Raw genomic sequence first — 20,037 nt, forward strand, 5'->3', positions numbered from 1 at the left:
GAAAATTATTGTTCTCTGTTTCATTCCGACACAGTTCTGACTCAGAATGTATCACTGACAGCTATTCATTCTGACGAGCATGGCGACTTGTTGGCATTTGCTGTTATTATAATTCTGGTGCAAGGAGAATCACAATGGTGTGGATTTGATTCCGCTCTGCAAATTTCTCATCCTTCACTTTCACCACATATAACCTGATGAGGTGACATGTCCACAGTGGTTATTACACCACTGTGCTCTGCATTCACGAGTTCGTGTCACACTCTGGTTGCTAACTTCACAAACCGCTCCAGCAGTTTTTATTGGCACCTCACACGTCTGGTATAGAATGGATAGAGAATCTTGTTCTTGCCCTTCACTGCACGGGAGATTCACGAATAATCGGCATCACATTAAAGTCGAAATGAAGAGTGAGAGCAGTCATTCTATTCAATTGTAGATTAACTTGGTGTAATGAGAAAGAACGCATTTTTATTTCCGCCCCACATTCTATCTCGTCTTTCTATGAATTTGCATCGAAAGAATGAGAAACAAATAACAATAGATCGTGAGCACAAGTTTATCCAGTGCAGGGGGGGGGGGGGCGCATGAGTATCTTAACCTAACACTTCACACAATGATCTGATCAGTAATTCAAACAGTGACTCGGAATTGGAACCACAGAAAACTTCTGTAATGAAACGAACCTTTCATTCTTTCACAAATTTCTGCTGTGTGTGAATCATACAGCAATCCATCATCCAGCGTAATCACTGACTTGCCAATTGTATAAGCTCTACCAACTTTCTTCAGCTTTCACAACTTATGTATGCAGCGACCTGTGCTGTGCCCAGTGTCATTTGTTATCCCCAGGTCACAGTACATTTCGTTCTCCTGAGATTATGAGCCTTGTTCCTGATCTGTCTGATCTGTTTAATAAACCTTTTCTATCACTTCATCCCATCCCCCCACAATTCTGAACTTATTAATAAAATAAGGCGTTTGACAAAATGTTAAACAAATGGGAGTTTGCTATTCAGCCCATGGAGTCTGCCCCACCATTCAACGAACTCATGTTTGATCTGATAATCTTTAACTCCTTTCTGCCCACTTCCCTCGTCAAATTTTCAACATCTTTCTGTTTAACTATCTGGCACAGTTTGAAAACACCCAACAACACTGATGGCAAAGATTGTTAGGCCGCTGAGCAAAGAGATGACTCCTCATTTCTGAATTAAATGGGCAATATCTAATTCTGAGATTATGTCCTCTGGTGCTCTCCTCACAGCATGGGGCAAACCATCTGCCCGTATCTACCCTGTCAAGATTCCACGAATATTGAACGTTTATGATTCGTGTTATATGATTGTAGAGCACCCCTCCACCTCCTTTGTTTCGAGGAGAATAATCCCAGCCGAACCAATCATTCCACGAAGGTCTATTTTATACAGAGTTGGCAACATCCTCGTAAATCTCTGCTGTCCCCTGCAGCGTCCTTACATATTCTAAAGACAGGTGGAGAAATTTCGGTGATGAAATGGGTTGGAATTACGGCCGCAGACCAAATACAGCAATGATAACTCTGACAAATCAGAATCTAATCATATTCGATTGTCATTTGATGGCTTCATTGTAGCTGAATTCCTCCGTGTAATCCTCCTGGGAGCGAGTGTTTAGTAGAAATGGAACCTGATCGCGCATAAAAGAAGTTGACGTCAAAAATATGTCCGTCGGTCGACTTTGTTTGATTATTAACTCAACCCTTGTCTCCGTGAAGCCTACATCGTCCTCAACGCACAAATTAGATGTTGAACAGAACTCTCTCCATTTGCCTAGGTGGGTGCCACTGAAATACCACTGAAGGAACTGGACACCCTCCACGACAATACAGTCACTTACTGTACATTGTTCAATGCCTGAATATTTATTCACTTCACTGCTGAAGCACAATTGCAGCAGGGTGCACCACCTAGAATATTCACTGAAGTAAGTCATCCAGGCTTTGTGGACAGAACCTTCAAAGCTCAAAGACTGTACCGACAATAATGACAAGGTTGAAGATGCACTGAAACATCACCATTTATGAATTACCCTCCAAGGCACATCGTAGCATGACTTGGAGAGGAAGCAGTGGTAAATTCATTGAGTGGTGAAGCGGTCTTGATGGGCAAAGAGTTATACTCGAGCCCTCCACATTTTATTTTACAATTTTGAAAAATGTTGATTATCGCATTGACCAGACTTGTGCTCATTCCTTCAGTTGTTTCCAAAACTGGCGTTTGCTAAAGATCGAATATCATTCTCAGACTGTGGTCAACAAAGAGCCTCTCGTACAACTGATCTCCCTGCCCAACAATCTTCAGAGATCTGTGAATATCTTCTCCAAAATCTCTTTGGTCCTGTACACCACTCAGAATCCTCACTGCTATTGTTTCAACTCTCCAAATTCATGACCACTTATTGGTTTGGATTCAATTCCATTCGCCGTTGTTCCTTTCCACCTGATTGATACATCCCTGCGATCCCTGATATTACTCATCACAGTCACCAAGACGACTAATTGTTGCATTGTCTGTAAACATCTAAACGTGACTCCTACAACTATGTTTGAATTATTGATCTCCATCAGGAAACAGTGATACTCCTCTGGAAACAGGGATCCAAGCATTGTTCATTGCTGAATGGGATGAACACCTGCAATAACAGCAGAATCGGACCCTTGCTATCATTTGTAAACCTGATTGCAACTCTGCAGGTTGGTCTCCTGACTGATTGCTTCTCACATAGGGGAGTGGTGAATGACCTGCCCACATTGTGACTGAGGAAGTGAGTTTACATTTCAGCGGGTAATTAAATCCCTTCCTCCAGACCCCGTCCCCATGGACCTGACTTCATGGAGGCGTGGGTATCCTTGTGTCTATTTAGTTTGGATAATCAGCTGAATTTGAGACCACGCTGAGATGATTCCCAATTTTCCCGGCCATCCATGTATCTTTTTTATCCTTCCTTATTCTCCCCAGGAGTGTGGCCATCATGGTCTGAACAGCATTTGTTGTTCATCCTTAACTCTCCTTGAACTGAGTCAGAGGGAATGTATGGGTGAACCGTACTATTGTGGGTCTGGAGTTATATGTTTGCAGGTCTCTTTAAGGACGGCAGATTTCCCTTTTGACCGGACATGAATGAATGGGTTTTCAGCAAATTAAAACATTTTGTCACTCTTCCTCTGAGCGGGTTTATATTCCAGATTTTACTCATCGAATCTAATTACCAGCAGCTGCAATGCTCCAGTCTCCAAGTGTTGCTCGCCCAAATATCGCCATTATATTTACAGATGACACGAAGATTGGTGGAGTAGCAAAAAGCATAGTGGACTGTCAAAGAATGAAGGAGAATATAGATAGGGCAGTTGAGTGGAGAAGAGGCAGATGGAGTTGAATCCAGGCAAATGTGAGTTGATGCATTTTGGGAAGTCTAATTCCTGGACAGATGCATGTGTAGGAAGAGTGCAGAGGGATGCTTTGGAATTGGGTGATAGGTTTAGACAATGGAATTGCATCAGCTCAGGCTTCGACATCCAAAGGGCGTGTTCCTGGGCTGTAAATTTTCTCTGTTCTTTGTTCTTCTTTGTTCACTACTCTGTCAACTTCATGCTACATTGCTGCATCTCAGAGAATGATATTGTCAATTCTAATTTTCACAGAGGGAATGAGAATATGACATGTGGCTGTGTCGGGATGAAAGTGATGTACGCTGGTCTGGAGTGTTTACTGGGAGCCAGCGGCTGATGTGGAGATGATGTGATCAAAAACAGCTCTTAATGTCAAAGTAACAAAACAGCGCATTGTTAAGGAAAATTTCAGAGAATGCTTTCAATTAATCGATCTCTCGCTGAAGGCTCCAGCACACTTCAGCTGATCCAATCTGTAGTGCGGGTTAATGCGGGTGTTGTATCCTAATACAACAATTATGTTCTTCGTTCCCGGCTTTGAACAGGAGCACTCCCAGCTTTGGCATTTCTTTCGCCTCGGTGCCATCATAGAAGAACCAGGTGCTCATCTTCAAGCCAATCAATCCATTTCGATACTATGGTTGTGAGATCAATTCTCATGTAACAGCTTTTACCACATGGACCAGAGATTATTCGAACATCAGGCTATGGAAAAGGACACAGGGCAGCACTGAGGAAAAGAAAATTTATTCGAAAATACTTCTGTCTGTGGACTTCTACAACAATTATTCCACTTGCTCATTTGGCTCTGTCTTGTCTATTGTGTGCAGTTCTGCAATTCGCATGATAGAACGGATATGATAGCACTGGAAATGATGCAGCAGAGATTTAACAGGATATTGTCTGGGTAGAAGAGTTTCAGTTGTGAAGAGAAATTGGACAGACTGGAGTCGTTTTTCTGAGAGTCGAAGAGATTGAGAGGAAACATGATTGAAATGCATAAAATAATCAGGAATATGGATGGCATAGACTGAAATCAATGTTTTTCTTTGATGCTGAGATCGATCACGGGGGAGGGGCAGGGTGGCATAGATTTAAGGATAGAGGAGGAAAGGTTTGAGTGAATGTGCAGACAAATGTCTTGAAACAGCCGTGGGTTGAAATCTGGAACTCATTGCATGCAAAGGTTGCAGAGGCAGAAATCCTCAGAACTTTCAGAAGTTTTCCGATGTGAATTTGTGATGCCAAGACATACAAGGCTATAGGCCAAGTAATTTTAAAAAGTATTCCGATAGTTAAGCGAATGTTAATTTCCAGTATTAACACATAGGCTTATTTTTGCATAGAATTCCTGGGTAGTACCACCGCCTGTCACTGCGTGAGGTCGGGTTCAATTTGCTTCCAGGACAGGCGCTTGCATATTGGGAGGTCTCAGTGGGTAGAACTGCGCCATTCAGCGTCAGAAACCCGCCTTCGATTCAAGTCTTGTGTCACTGACTGTGTGGAATTTGCAGCTCTCCTGCTCTCTCTCTCTCTCTCTCTCCCGTGTGAGATTCCTCTGGCTGCTCCGATTCCTTCCCACAATGCAAATGTGTGCAATTGAGGTAAGTGGCAAACAAAATCTGAATGGACTGTAAGTGCTGTAAATAAGAGACAAAATTCAGAATTGCAGGTCGGGGAAAACAGAATGACCATTTCGGATCAACAGACCCTTCGTAGGACCTGATTTTAATTCTCAATGTTAATTCTGATTTCTCTCCACTAATGCTGCCTGACTCGCTGAGCTTTTGGAGTAATTTCTATTTTTGTAGGTGCACCATAAATGCTGGTTTAGAAAGATAGAGTGGAGAGTGTGAATCTCTTCCACGGCGCAGTGCAGACTCAACTGGTCAAATGGTTTCTGTATGCACTGTGTCTACTTCCATTAACTCTGAATCTATAAGTTTTTGTCCTTTTTTTAGTCTTTGGTTTTCACATCTCTCCTGTCATGTGAATTGCAGAGCAGGACAATCGACGGTTCGGACATAAGCCACCACCAAAACTTTACCACCTGACGCCTGGAAGATGAAGGCCTCATATTCTGCCTTGGGACACTGCAACCACACGGGATAAATGTGGATTTCAGCGGCTTCCTCATTTCCCCTCCCCCACATTATCACAGTCTGAAACATCCAACTCAGCACCACCCTTCGGACCTATTCGGACCTATTCATCTCTACCCCTCTGACTTATCACCTTCTCCCCTCCTCCATCCACCATTTGCTTTCCCAGCTACCTTGCACCCAACCCCAACTCCCTCCCAATTATCTCTCAGTCTCCACCCTCAAGCCTCATTCCTGATGAATGATTTATGCCAGAAACGTCGATTCTCCCGCTCCATGGATGCTGCCTGACCTGCTGTACTTTTCCAGCACAACACTATTGCCATGGCGAAGATAAACAAGCTCAGTTTAGGCTCTTTATCTGGGAGCGGAGAAGGCTAAGTGAGGAAGTGATTAAGGTGCACATTAAGGGGATCGGTATGTGTGATATGAATGAACTTCTTCTGGGAAGAGTTAACATCCAGGGTTTTCTTTTAAACGCAAGGGAGAGAGGATGTTCAGATGAGATATAGGAAGAACGTTTTCACTCTGAGAGTATTGTATAATTGGAAATCACTGTTTGACTGTGTGGTAAAGCTATGAGTCATCAAAACATTTCAGGAGTATTTAGCCGAATTCTTGAGAAGCGAGAGCACTCTTGGATAAGGACCAGTTACTGGAAAGTGGGGTGAAGATGTCTGATGAAAGATCGCAACACTGCACAAAAAATACAGAGCGTGAAAGCATGGGAAGGTTAAAGGCATGGAAACGACTGGCAATCTGTTACAAGGGGTCTCTGGAATGCTACATTCGTCAAAAGGTCACTGGGGCAGGATGGGGCCACTGTGGCAGGATGGAATGCTCCAACACCAATTAGCAGAGTCAGACTGAGGCTGAAAGGTTACTATGGCAGGCTGAGATAATAACAATTAGTAAAGTCAGCCTCGCGTACTAAATATTATCATGGCAGTTTGGGAAACGTCGTGACAGTACATACTTAGGACATGAATTTAAATAATTAATTGATAATAGAGTCAGCCTGCTTGAGACACTTGTAGCAGGATATGGCATTAAATATCTAATTAGTAGTTCGTAGAGTCAGCTTGGGACAGGAAAACATTGTGATAGATGGGGTAGCTAAATATCTAATCATGACAGGTTAGTCTGGGATGGAGGTTCATTGTAGCACAGGTGGCAGTAGAATACTTAATAGTTACAGTAGAATAAATTAGGAAAAACAATAGTGGCAGAAGTAGAACGATAATGGGAATTAGCACCATTGGTTTATTGTTTAGCTGGAGTGAGGTAATCCTGACTAACACAGTTGGCATTCTGATAAGCTAAAAAGACATGATTAAAGAAAAAGGTATAAAGCGATGGAGTTTAATTCAGATGCATGTGAGGAGCTGAACTTTGGGAAAGCAAATCTCAGCAGGACTTATACACTTATTGGACAGTCCCTAGGGAGTGTTGCTGAACAAAGAGACCTTGGAGTGGAGGTTCATACCTCCTTGAAAGTGGAGTCGCAGGTAGATAAGATAGTGAAGAAGGCATTTGGTATGCTTTCCTTTTTTGGTCAGAGTGTTGAGTACAGGTGTTGGGAGGGCATGTTGCGGCTGTACAGGACATTGCTTAGACCACTGTTGAAATATTGCGTGCAATTCTGGTGTCCTTCTGATCGGAAAGATGCTGTGAAACTTGTAAGGTTTCAGAAAAGATTCACAAGGATGTTGTCAGGGTTGGAGGATTTGAGCTAGAGGGAGAGGCTGAACAGGCTGGGGCTGTTTTCCCTGGAGCTTCGGAAGCTGAGGGGTGACCTCATCGAGATTTACAAAATTATGAGGTGCATGGAAAGGATAAATAGATAAAATATTTTCCCTGGGGTTCGGGCAGTCCAGAACTAGAGGGCATAGGTTTAGTGTGAGAGGGTTAAGATATGAAAGAGACCTAAGGGGCAAGCTTTTCACACAGAGGGTGGTACGTGAATGGAATGAGCTGCCAGAGGATGTGGTGGAGGCTTGTACAATTGCAACATTTGAGAGGCATGTGTCGAGGAAGGGTTTGGAGGGATATGGTCCGGGTGATTGCAGGTGGGACTAGACTGGTTGGGATATCTGGTCGGCATGGACAAGTTGGACAGCAGTGTCTGTTTTGATGCTGCACATCTCAATGACTCTATGACTCTATGCCATCGACCCTGAGGTCCGTGTGAGTCAAAAATTTGTTTTCTGAATGTCACTGTTTTAGTTTGCCAATAAAAGATCTACTCCTTGAAAAACTTCGCATCTCCTGGTGATTGTCGACATTTTTTCTACGACAACCGCAACTTTGGGTGCAGTAAAATTGTGGCGAGTGCAGCTCTGTGGTGCAATGAAAATCGTGTTAGATTTCTTCAAATTTGGTAACTTTGCAATTCAATGTTTGTGGGTTTGAACCGCACTAGAATTGGAGTTTAGTTCAGTTTTCAGCTGAATCATTGAGTGTTGTGCTGATTCATCGCCAATTCCTATCGTCTGGAGTTCTCATCCCTGCTACTGACCAGAGGAAATTCATTACCTTCTTGGTTGTGAGTTTTTACAGAATCATATCGTTTGAATAATGATCAGATCAGAATCAGATGCTCATCCGCAAAACCTGCAAATTTCGTGCAGAAACCCACTGTGCAACGTGTTCTTGGATGTCCGAATGGTGAAGATTATTGACGGATGCAATATATATCATGTTACCTGTATGAACAGAAATTTTCGATTGCTTAAATGTCTTTATCCCATTGTATGACAGGTTGTTGTGGATGAGCTGGGCAAAGACATTGACATGTTTGGTCAGCCATGACCATATCAAACGGCGGTTAGACGGTGAGAGAATTAATCCCACGCTGTTGGTCTCACTTTTCTCACAAACCATTTTGTCAACGAACTGAGCTAACCGACTTCCATTCAATGCAGACCGAAACTAAACAGATCAGTGCATTTGAATTATATAATATTTCATGTAGAATGAGCTGCTGCACCTTCCAACTCCATTAGCTCTTCTTACACTTAATATTTTCAATTGCAGGTGTTATGAAATTTCTTTCCTATGAATGTTAACCACTTCCAGAGTGTTTCCCTTTTGCACCCCCATCCAGGCAGCCCAGAATCACTGTCGCTGTTTAATTCACTCCTTGTGTGCCTGCACGCGCTTTTCGAATATTCTGGAATCAGCTCCTGAAATGTTTTTATTTCTGAAAATTCATCTCCGAATGCAATAACTCTCAGAATATAAAATGCCTGACCAAAATTATTTATCGGGCCCTACTGGGTTTGAAGTTCTAACGTCTAGTTTCCAATCACTGAAACGAGGAATTTTCCCTCATATTTACTCTTAAGATCTTCACATCAGCTGGATAACCTCTATTGGGACACATCTAAGTCTTTCCTGATTTCTCCCACATTATTCTTTATCTCGGCCATCATTTCATTAAACTGCCCCTTTTCTTTTCTGGTGGCTTTATCTCCCAGTAAACCTCATTTCCTTCATTTCGAACGACATGGTATCATGGGAGTGTCATTCCTAACGTCTTTGTATTTCAGTAAACGGTGCCCGTGTCATTATTCATGTCATTATATCCCTGCAAATTTCCACCTGAGAAAGGATGCATGAAAACTCATTCAATGCATGAAAACTCACCACTAAGCTGTGCAATCTTATTACCAAAACAGGAAAGGTGGAAGCAATTTCAATTACAGCTGCAACAGAATCGGGTCAAATCGCAGTCACACTGTTGTTCTTTTCGTTATTTGTTCTCGACGTGTGCTGAAGTTACACAGTGAGGGATCAATTACTATTGCCAGACATACATAAGGGGGCGTATGAAATGCTGAAGTTGTGAGACCAGAGCAGGTTTTTTATTGACATAGACCATTCACTGTTCGAATATCAGTCTTAGGAATTAGACAGAGAGCGATTTTGAGCAAAATTTGAGCAGGGACGTTTACGCCATGACGTAATACCAAATTGTGTTGTTACTTTGTTGTTTACCTCATTTGTGTGTTTTGCCTCATTGAGGATTTTGAAGTTATCCTCTCTATACAAAAGTTTCGTGCTTTTGCACCATTATACAAAAGATGCAGTACAATAACACCGAACGCTGTTTCAGTCTACTTGTACAGATATTGACCCCTGGAAACAGGACTATGCACTCGCCTCGAGTCTGGAAAATAATTTGTTCCATTCCCATTCTTATGGCTCTTTTCATTCCACCGGCTTCTGTTCTTCACAGAACCCGATTCAGCAGATCTTGTCACTGAGTCATTACTTTGTATGTGTTCAGATCATGTGAGCGGAATATCACAGTCCATAACCCAGAAGTCAGACCATACTCAGGGAACCGTACTCTGCTCTAGATCATTTTCTGGACACCAGGAAGAAATATCTATGATCTTCAATATTTACTCACCTGTTTTTCAGAAGCAAGATAAACAATTCCAGGTTTCTGCTTTTGTTGTCACACCGACAAGGTTATAATTGCTGGAACCAGTTGAGACTGTCCGCTCTTCCACATCAATTTTCTCCCCAGGAAGTGTTAAGATGATGGTCTGAATGGGATTCTTCTAAAAAGAAGAATCTTTTTATCGATTGGTTTCTGGTTTAAGGCCGACCAGGCTCCCGCTGGGCCTCCACGCTAGCGCTGATCACAGCAGTTTCCCGCAGTCTTCAACGTTTTTGTAGCAAGTACCTTCTCGGATGACATCAAAAGATATTTGCTGTTACTGTGTGATACTCTACCAATAGAGACAGCTCTATCAATGAGGCATCTCAGTCCACTGGGATGGGATAATTTCTGCAGTGTGTCCTGCGGATCAGATACAATGCACTTTCTCATTCAGATCATACAGAGTGAGAGTGCTCGAAAAGGCCAAGCGAGATTTCCCCACAGGAGTTTATTTTAGGTGGAACAATACCAGTGGCACCACCCTAACTGAGGAAAGAACAGTCTCAGAAGTCCATTTGGCAAGTTTACTTTTCAGACTCTGGTCACCATGCTCCACGAGCCCTGCAGCCTGTGGGCAATAAGCACAATGAAATTGGTGGTGGATCCCAAAATGAAAGTATAATTCTTCATTAATATGTCCAATAAAATGGGGCTGGGGGGATGGGCATTGTCAGGATGTAGACAATATCAAATACCAAAGCAGGTTATAATCTCCTTGAGTAAAATATTTACAACAGTTTTAACAGTAGTGTTGGAAGTGGGGTAAGCTTCAACCCATCAAGGAAAAGAAAATCAACAATGACCAAAACATAATTATAATGCTGACACCTTTGCAACTCACTGAAGTCTTTAAACATCTTTTGCAGTTGCCATTAGGTGGTCAGAGGTCGACTCACACTTGTCAGAGAACATAGAACATAGAAACTACAGCACAAAACAGGCCCTTTCATCCACGATGTTCTGCCGAGATTTAATCCTAATGTAAAATATAATAACAACCGACACACCCCTCAATTCACTGCTATCCATGTGCAAGTCTAGAAGTTGCTTAAATTTCCCCAATAACTCTGCTTCCACCACAACCACTGGTAAAGTATTCCATGCATTCACAGCTCTCTGTGTTAAAACAAAAACTACTTCTGTCATCTCCTTTATACTTTCCTCCTAATATCTTCAAACTATGAGTTTTCATACCAGTCACTCTTGTCCTGGAGAAAATACACTAGCTATTGACTCTATCTATTCCTCTCATTATTTTGTACACCTCTATCAGGTCTCCTCTCTTCCTCCTTCTCTCCAGAGAGATATCCGAGCCTATTCAATATTTTTTTCATAAGCCAAGCCCCCCAGTTCAAGCAGAATCCAGGTAAACCTTCTTTGCAGCCTCTCCCAAGCCTCTGTATCTTTCCTACAGTAGGGCCACCAGAACTGGACACAATATTTCAAGTATTGCTTCACCAGGGACTTGTAGAGCTGCAGCAAAAACTCACGGCTCTTAAACTCTATCCCCCCGTTGATGAAAGCCAAAACTCCATATGCTTTCTTAACAACCTTATCCACTTGTATTGCAACTTTGAGGGATCTATGTACTTGCACATCCAAATCCCTCTGTTCCTCCACACTGCCTTAAATCCTATCTTTAATCCTATATTCAGCATTCGAGCTCCACCTTCCAACATGCATCATTTCGCATTTATCCAGGTTGAACACAATCTGCCATTTCTCTGACCAGCTCTGCATTCTGTCTATGTCGCGCTGCAGCCTATAGTAGCCATTTATACTATCGCTGACACCTCCAAACTTTATGTCATCTGCAAATTTACTAACCCTCCCCTCAACCTACTCATCCAAGTCATTTATAAAAACTACAAACAGCAGAGGTCCAAGTACAGACCCTGGGAAACCCCACTCAACACTGGCGTCAAGGCAAATTGCTTTCTATCTACAGCCACTCTCTGCCTTCTATCAGCCAGCCAATTCTGTGTATATCTGTTTAATGCCTGGAAACAGAGTGTTGATGGAGGGTTATCTGTTTATGTCTGATTAATGCTCGGTGATAGGGGGTGGTGCAGGGTTGTGTGTGTTTTTCTTTATATATCTGCTTAATGACAGGAGACAGACTGGTGGTGGTCGAATGCTGTGTGTGTGTATTTATGTGCATATCTGCTCAATGGAAGGATAACAGGGCAGTGACGGAGGGTTGTGTATGTGTGTTTCTGTGTATATCTGTTTAATGGCACGAGATAGGGTTGTCCGGAGGTGTGTGCCTGTGATTCTGTGTATGTCTATTTAAGGGTTGGAGACAGGGTGGTGGTGTGTGTGTTTCTGTGTATCTGTTCAGGTGCAGGAGACAAGGTGGTCAGAAAGGGTTGTGTGTGTGTTCCTGCATATATCTGCTCAATGGCAGGAGGCACGTTGTTCATGGAATGTTGTGCCTGTGTGTGTGTTTCTGCGTGTATCTATTTAATTGCAGGAGATAGGGTGGTGGTGGAGGATTGTGTTTGCATGTGTGTTTTGTGTATATCTTTTTAAGGGCAGTAGGCAGGGTGTTCGTAGAAGTTTGTGTGTGTATATTTCCGTGTATAACTGTTTGATGAGTGGAGACATAGTGGTCAAGGACATTTGACTGAGTGTGCGTCTGTGTTTCTGTGCATATGTGCTGAATGGCACGAGACAATTCGGTGTGTGTACGTTATTGTGTATATCTGTCCAATGGCAGGAGGCAGGGTGTTCATGGAGTGTTGTGCATGTGGGTGTTTCTGCGTATATCCTTTATAATGGCAGGAGACAGGGTGGTGGTGGAGGATATATGTCTGTGTTTCTGTGTCTAAGTGCTAATTGGTAGGAGACACGTTGGTGGTGGAGGTTTGTGTGTGTGTGTTTTTGTGCATATCTGTAAAATGGCAGGAGACAGGGTGGTGGTGGTGGATGGGGTGTGTGTGTGTTTCTGTGTATATCTGTTTAATACCAGGAGACAGAGTGTTGGTGGAGGGTTGTCTGTTTGTTTGTTTGTTTGTTTTTTCTGTGTCTGTCTGTTTAATGCTGGTGTTAGGGTGGTGGTGCAGGGATATGTATGTTTTTCTGTAAGTATCTAATTAATGACGGGAGACAGACTGGTGGTTGTGGAGGGTTGTGTGTGTCTGTTTCTTTGTATATCTGATTAATTGCAGGAAACAGTGTGGCGGTGGAGCGTTCTGTATGTATGTGTGTTTCTGTGTATATCTGTTTAAGGGCAGGAGACAGGGTGATGGGAGAGGGATGTGTGCGTGTTTCTGTGTCTATCTGTTTTATGGGCTGGAGAGAGAGTGGTAGTGGAGGGGTGTGAGTGTGTGTTTCTGTGTATATCTGATGAACGGCAGGAAACGGGGTGGTTGTCAAGAGATGTGTATGTGTGTGTGTGTTTGTGTGTTTGATTGTATCCCTGCTTAAAGGCAGGAGACAGGTGGTAGTAGAGAGTTTCGTGTCTGTATTCCTGTATCGATGTGCTCACTGGCAGGAGACAGGGTGGTGGTGGACGGTTGTGTATGCATGTGCGTTTTTGCGTATATCCGTTTAAGGTCAGTAAGCAGGCTGTTCATAGAACATAGAATATAGATCATTATGGCGCAGTCCAGGCCCTTCAGCCCTCAATGTTGCACCGACCTGTCATTCCAATCTGAAGCCTATCTAACCTACACTATTCCATGTACGTCCATATGCTTGTCCAATGACGACATAAATTTACTTAAAGTTGGCGAATCTACTACCATTGCAGGCAAAGCATTCCATACCCTTACTACTCTCTGAGTAAAGAAACTACCTCTGACATCTGTCCTATATCTGTCACCTCTCAATTTAATGCTATGCCCCTCGTGCTCGCCATCACCATACTTGGAAAAAACTCTCCCTGTCCACCCTATCTAATTCTCTGATTATCTTATATGTCTCTACTGAGTCACGTCTCAAACTTTCTCCAACGAAAACAGCCTCAAGTCCCTCAGACTTTCCTCAGATGACCTTCTCTCCATACCAGGCAAGATCCGAGTAAATCTCTTCTGCACTCTTTCCAAAGCATACTTCGTATACTCCTTATATTGCGGTGACCAGAACTGTACACAATACTCTAAGTGCGGCCGCTCCAGAGTTTTGTACAGATGGAGCATAACCTCATGGTTTCATAACTCGATCCCTATATTAATGCCTTCTTAACAACACAGTCAACCTGGATGGCAACTTTCAAGGATCTGTGTACCTGGACACCGAGGTCTCTCTGCTCATCTGCACTACCAGGAATCTTATCATAAGCCCTGTACTTTGAATTGCTGTTCCTCCGACCAAAGTGCATCACCTCTCACTTGTCCACAATAAACTCCATTTGCCACCTCTCAGCCCAGCTCTGCAGCTTATCTATGTCTCTCTGTAACCTACAACATCTTTCGTCACTATCCACAACTCCACCGAACTTAGTGTTGTCTGCAAATTTACTAACCCACCCTTCTACTCTCTCATCCAGGTCGTTTATAAAAATTATGAACAGCAGTGAACCCAACACCGACCCTTGTGGCACATCACTAGTAACTGAACTCCAGATGAACATTTCCCATCAACCACCACCCTCTGTCTTCTTTCAGCAAGTCAATTACTGATCCAACCTGCTATATCTCCTACAATCCCATTCCTCCGCATTTTGAACGATAGCCTACTGTGGAGAACCTTATCAAATGCGTTGCTGATATCCATATACACCACATCATCCAGTTTACTCTCATCTACCTGTTTGGTCACTTTCTCAAAGAACTCAATACGGTTTGTGAGGCACGACATAACCTTCACAAAACCGTGCTGACTCTCCATTATCAAATTATTATTTTCTAGATGATTGTAAATCCTATCTGTGATAACCTTTTCCAACACGTTACCAATAACTGAAGTAAGGCTCACTGGTGTATAATTATCAGGGTTGTCTCTACTCCCCTGCTTGAAGAGTGGAACCACATTTGCTATCCTCCAGTCTTTCAGCACTATTCCTGTAGAAGATGACGATTTAAAGATCAATGTCAAAGGCTCGGCAACCTCCTCCCTTGCTTCCCAGAGGGTCCCAGGCTAAATCCCATCCAGCCCAGTGGACTTATCTATTTTCACACTCTGTAGGATTTCTAATACCTCTTCATTGTGAACCTCAATCCCACCGAGTCTAGTAGCCTGTATCTCAGTGTTCTCCTCGACAACATTGTCGTTTTTTAGAGTGAATACTGTCGAAAAATATTCATTTAGTGCTTTCTCTATCTCCTCCGACTCTTCACACAACTTCCCATTAATATCCTTGATTGCCCCTAATTTTACTCTTGTCATTCTTTTATTCCTTAAATACCTATAGAAATCTTTATGGTTTACCCTGATCCTATCGGCCAACAACTTCTCATGTCTCCTCCTGTCTCTTCTGAGTTCTCTCTTTTGGTCTTTCCTGGCTACCTTGTAACCCTCAAGTGCCCTAAATGAGCATTCACATCTCATCCGACCGTAAGCCTCCCTCTTCCTCTTGACCAGAGATTCTACTTCCTTCGGAAACCACGGCTCCTGCGCTCTACAGCTTCCTCCCTGCCTGACAGGTACATTTTATCTAGGACTCTCAGGAGCGTTTCCTTGAATAAGCTCCACATTTCTAATGTGCCCATTCCCTGCAGGTTTCTTCCCCATCCTATACTTCCTAAATCTTGCCTAATCGCATCGGAACTACCGTTCCCTCAGCTGTAAATTTCGTGGAAGTTGTGTGTGTGTGTGTATTTCCGTGTATAACTGTTTGATGACAGGAGACAGGGTGGTCGAGCAGATTTGAGAGAGTGAGTGTGTGTTTCCGTGTATATGTGCTTACTGGCACGAGACAGTTTGGTGTGTGTGTTTTTTGTGTATATCTGTTGAATGGCAGGAGGCAGGGTGTTCATGGAGTTTTGTGTGTGCTTGTGTGTGCGTGTGTGTGTGTGTGTGTGACTGTGGGTGTGTGTGACTGTATGTGTGTGTGAGTTTCTGCATATATCTTTTTCATGGCAGGAAACAGGGTGGTGGTTGACGGATGTGTGTGTGTTTGTGTGTATATCTGCTTAAAGGCAGGAGACAGAGTGGTGGTGGAGGGTTGTGCATTGAGTTCAGTTTCTACCTGTTTAATGTCAGGAGGCAGGATGGTCATATTGGGTTGTGTGCATGTGTGTCAATGTGTATATCTATTTAAAGGCTAGAGACAGGGTGGGAGTGGAGTGTGCTGTGTGTGTGTTTCTGTGTATAATTGTTTAATGGCAGGTGGCATGTTGGTGTGGAGGGTTGTGTGTGTGCTTCTGCGTGTATATGCTAAATGGCAGTTGACATGATTGTGTGTGAGTGTTTCTCTGTATACCTGCTCAATGGCAGGAGACAGGATGGTCATGGATGGTTGTGTGTGTTTCTGCGTATCTCTATTCAATGTCAGGAGACAGTGGTGTTGAAGGGTAGAGTGTCTGTGTTTCTGTGTCTGCGTGCTTAGTGGTAGGTGACAGGGTGGTGGAGGATTGTGTATGTTTCTGTGTATACCTGTTTAAAGTCAGTAGACAGGGTGTTCGTCGAAGGTTGCATGTGTGTTTCTGTGTATATCTGTTTAATGGCAGGTGACAGGGTGGTGGTCGAGGTTGGTGTGTGTGTGTTTCTGTGTATATATGTTTAATTGCAGGAGACGTGGTGGGGCTTGAGGGTTGTGCGTGCGTTTCTGTGTATATCTGCTTAATGGCAGGCAACAAGATGTTGGTCGGGGTTTTGTGTGTGTTTGTGTGTGGGTGTTTCTGTGTATATCTGTTTAATGGCATAAAACAATGTGGTGGTTAACAGTTGTGTGTTTGTGCATTTTACGTAAATCTGTTTAATCGCAGGGGACAGGGTTGTGGTGGAGGGTTGTGTGTGTGTGTTTCTGTGCATGTCTGTTTAATGGCAGGAGACAGGGTGATGATGTCGAGATTAGTTTGTGTTTCTGTTTATATCGGTTTAATCGCCAGAGAGAGTGTGATGGTGGAGGGTTGTGTCTGTGTGTGTTTGTGTGTATGTCTGATTAACGGCAGCAAACGGGGTGGTGGTGGAGGGTTCTGTATATGTGTGTGTTTCTGTGGATATCTGTTTCAGGGCAGGAGACATGATGGTGGTCAAGGGTTGTGTGTGTGTACTTTTATATATATCTGCTCAATGGCAGCAGAACAGGGTGGTGGTGGACGGACGTGTGTGTGTTTGTGTGTCTATCTGTTTAATGTCAGCAGACAGGGTGGCGGTCGAGGATTATGTGTGTGTGTTTTTCTATGTATATCTGTTTAGTGGCAGGAGAAATGGTTGTGATTCAATTGTAGAGTGCGTGTTTGAATGTATATCACTTAGTGGCAGGAAATAAGGTTGTGGTGGAGGACTGTGTGTGTGTTTCTGCATATATCTATTTAATGGCTGCTGACAGGGAGGTAGTGGGGATTTGTGTGTTTCTGTATATATATATTGAATTGCAGGAGACAGGCTGGCAATGGATGGTTGTGTGTGTGCTTCTGTCTATATCTGTTTTAGGGCAGGAGACAGGGTGATGGTTGAGGGTTGTGTGTGTGTATTTCTGTGTCTATCTGCTCAATGGCACGAGAACAGTGTGGTGGTGGAGGGTTGTGTGTGTGTGTGTGTGTGTGTGTGTGTGTGTGTGTGTGTGTGTGTGCGCGCGTGTGTGTGTGTGTGTGTGTGTTTCTGTGTATATCAGTTTAATGCCAGGAGACAGAGTGTTGGTGTAGGGTTGTCTGTGCGTTTCTTTTTGTGCCAGTGTCTTTCATGGTAGTTGATAAGGTGGTGGTGCAGGGTTGTGTGCGTTTTTCTGTATATATCTGCTGAATGACAGGAGACAGACTGGTGTTCGTGGAGGGTTTTGTGCATGTGTGTTTCTGTGTATATCTGTTTAATGCCAGGAGACAGGGGTTGGTGCTGAAGATATGTGTGTATGTTTCTGTGTACATCTGTTTAGTTGCAGGAGACAGGGTGTTGGAGGAGGATTGTGTGTGTGTGTATCTGTGTACATATGTTTAATTTCAGGAGACAGGGTGGTGGTGGAGGGATTTGTATCTGTGTAACTGTATATATCTGTTTATGGGTAGGAGATGGGGTGTCATGGAGGTTTGTGTGCGTGTGTGTGTTTCTGAGTATATCTGTTTAAGGACTGGTGGCAGTGTGGTGGTGGAGGGTTGTGTGTGTATTTCTGTATATCTCTGCTTAATAATAGGAGAACAAGGTGGTGTTGGAGGATTGTGTGTGTGTTTCTGTGTATATTTATTTAAGGGCAGGAGACAGGGTGGTGATGGAGGATTGTGTGTGTGTTTCTGTGCATATCTGATTAATGGCAGGAAACAGGATGGTGATGGAGGATTGTGTGTGTATTTCTGTGTGCACCTGTTTAATAGCAGGAGACAGGGTGTTCGTTGAGTGTTGTGTGCGTGTGTTTCTGTATACATCTATTTAAGGGCTGCAGACAGGGTGGTGGTGGAGGGTAGTGTGCGTGTGTGTTTAATGACAGGAGACAGTGGTGGAGGACGAACGTGTGCGTGTTTCTGTGTTTAACTGCTTAATGACAGGAGACAGGGTGGTGCTGGAAATATGTGTGTATGTTTCTGTATGTATCGGTTTAATTGCAGGACACGGTGGTGGAGGAGGCTGGTGTGTGTATGTTTCTGCGTAAATCTATTTAATGGCAAGACACAGTGTGGTAGTGGAGGGTAGAATGTCTGTGTTTCTGTGTCTATGTGCTTACTTGCAGGAGACAGGATGGCGGTGGAGGGTTGTGTCTGTATGAGTGTTTCTTTGTATATCTGTTTAATGGCAGGAGACAGGGTGGTGACCGAGAGTTGTGAGTGTTTGTTTCTGTGTATATCTGTTTAATGGCACGAGACAGGGAGTTGGTCGAGGGTTGTGTGTGTGCATTTCTGTGAATATCCGCTCAATGGCAGGAGACAGGGTGGTGATGGAGGGATGTGTGTGTGTTTCTGTGTATATCTGTTTAATGGCAGGAGACAGGGTGGTCGTGGAGGGTTGTGCATGTGTGTGTTTCTGTGTATATCTATTTAATTGCTGAGGACAGGGTGGTGGTGGAGAGATGTGTCTGTGTTTCAGTGCATATCTGTTTAATGACAGGAGACAAGGTGGTGGTAGGGCGATGTATGGGTCTGTGTTTCTGTGTATATCCGTTTCATGGCAGGAGACAGGGTGATGGTGGAGGGAATATGTGCGTGTTTCTGTGTATGTCAGTTGAATTGCAGCAGACAGGGTGGTGGTAGAAGTGGTGTATGCGCGTTTCTGTGTATTTCTGTATCATAGTAGGAGACAGGGTGGTGATGGAAGTTTGTGTGTGTTTGTGTTCCTGTGTATATCTGTTTAATGAAAGGAGACAGGGTGGTGGTGGAGGGTTGCTGTAAGTTTCTGTAAATTTCTGTCTAATAGCTTCAGACAGCGTGGTGGTGGAGGATGGTGAGTGTGTGTTTCTGTGTATAACTGTTTAATAGCCGGAGACAGGGTGGTGCTGGAGTTTTGTGTGTGTATTTCTGTACATATCTGTTTAATTACAGGAGACAGGTAGAGGGTTGCGTGTGTGTTTCTGTGTATACCTGCTCAATGACAGGAGACAAATTGGGTGTCAAGGATTGTGTGTGCGTGTATGTGTGTGTGTGTGTGTTCCTGTGCATATCTGTTTATTGGCAGAAAACAATATTGTGGTGAAGAGGTTTGTGTGTCTTTCTGTGTCTATCTGTTTAATTGCAGGAGACAGCGTGGTGGTGAAGGGTTGTGTGTGTGTGTTTCTGTGTAGGTCTATTTAATGGCAAGAGACAGGGGGATGGTGTCGAGATGTGTGTGTGTTTCTTTTTATACCTGTTTAATTGCCGGTGAGTGTGTGATGGTAGACCATTGTGTGTGTACGTGTGTTTCTGTGTAGATCTGTGTAATGGCAGGAGACAGTGTGGTCGTGAATGATTGTGTGTGTGTTTCTGTGTATATTTGTTTCATGCCAGAAAATAATGTGGTGTTGAAGGGTTGTGTGTGTGTGTGTG

This window comes from Chiloscyllium punctatum, chromosome 13, assembly GCF_047496795.1.
Source record: "Chiloscyllium punctatum isolate Juve2018m chromosome 13, sChiPun1.3, whole genome shotgun sequence".
Taxonomy (NCBI): domain Eukaryota; kingdom Metazoa; phylum Chordata; class Chondrichthyes; order Orectolobiformes; family Hemiscylliidae; genus Chiloscyllium; species Chiloscyllium punctatum.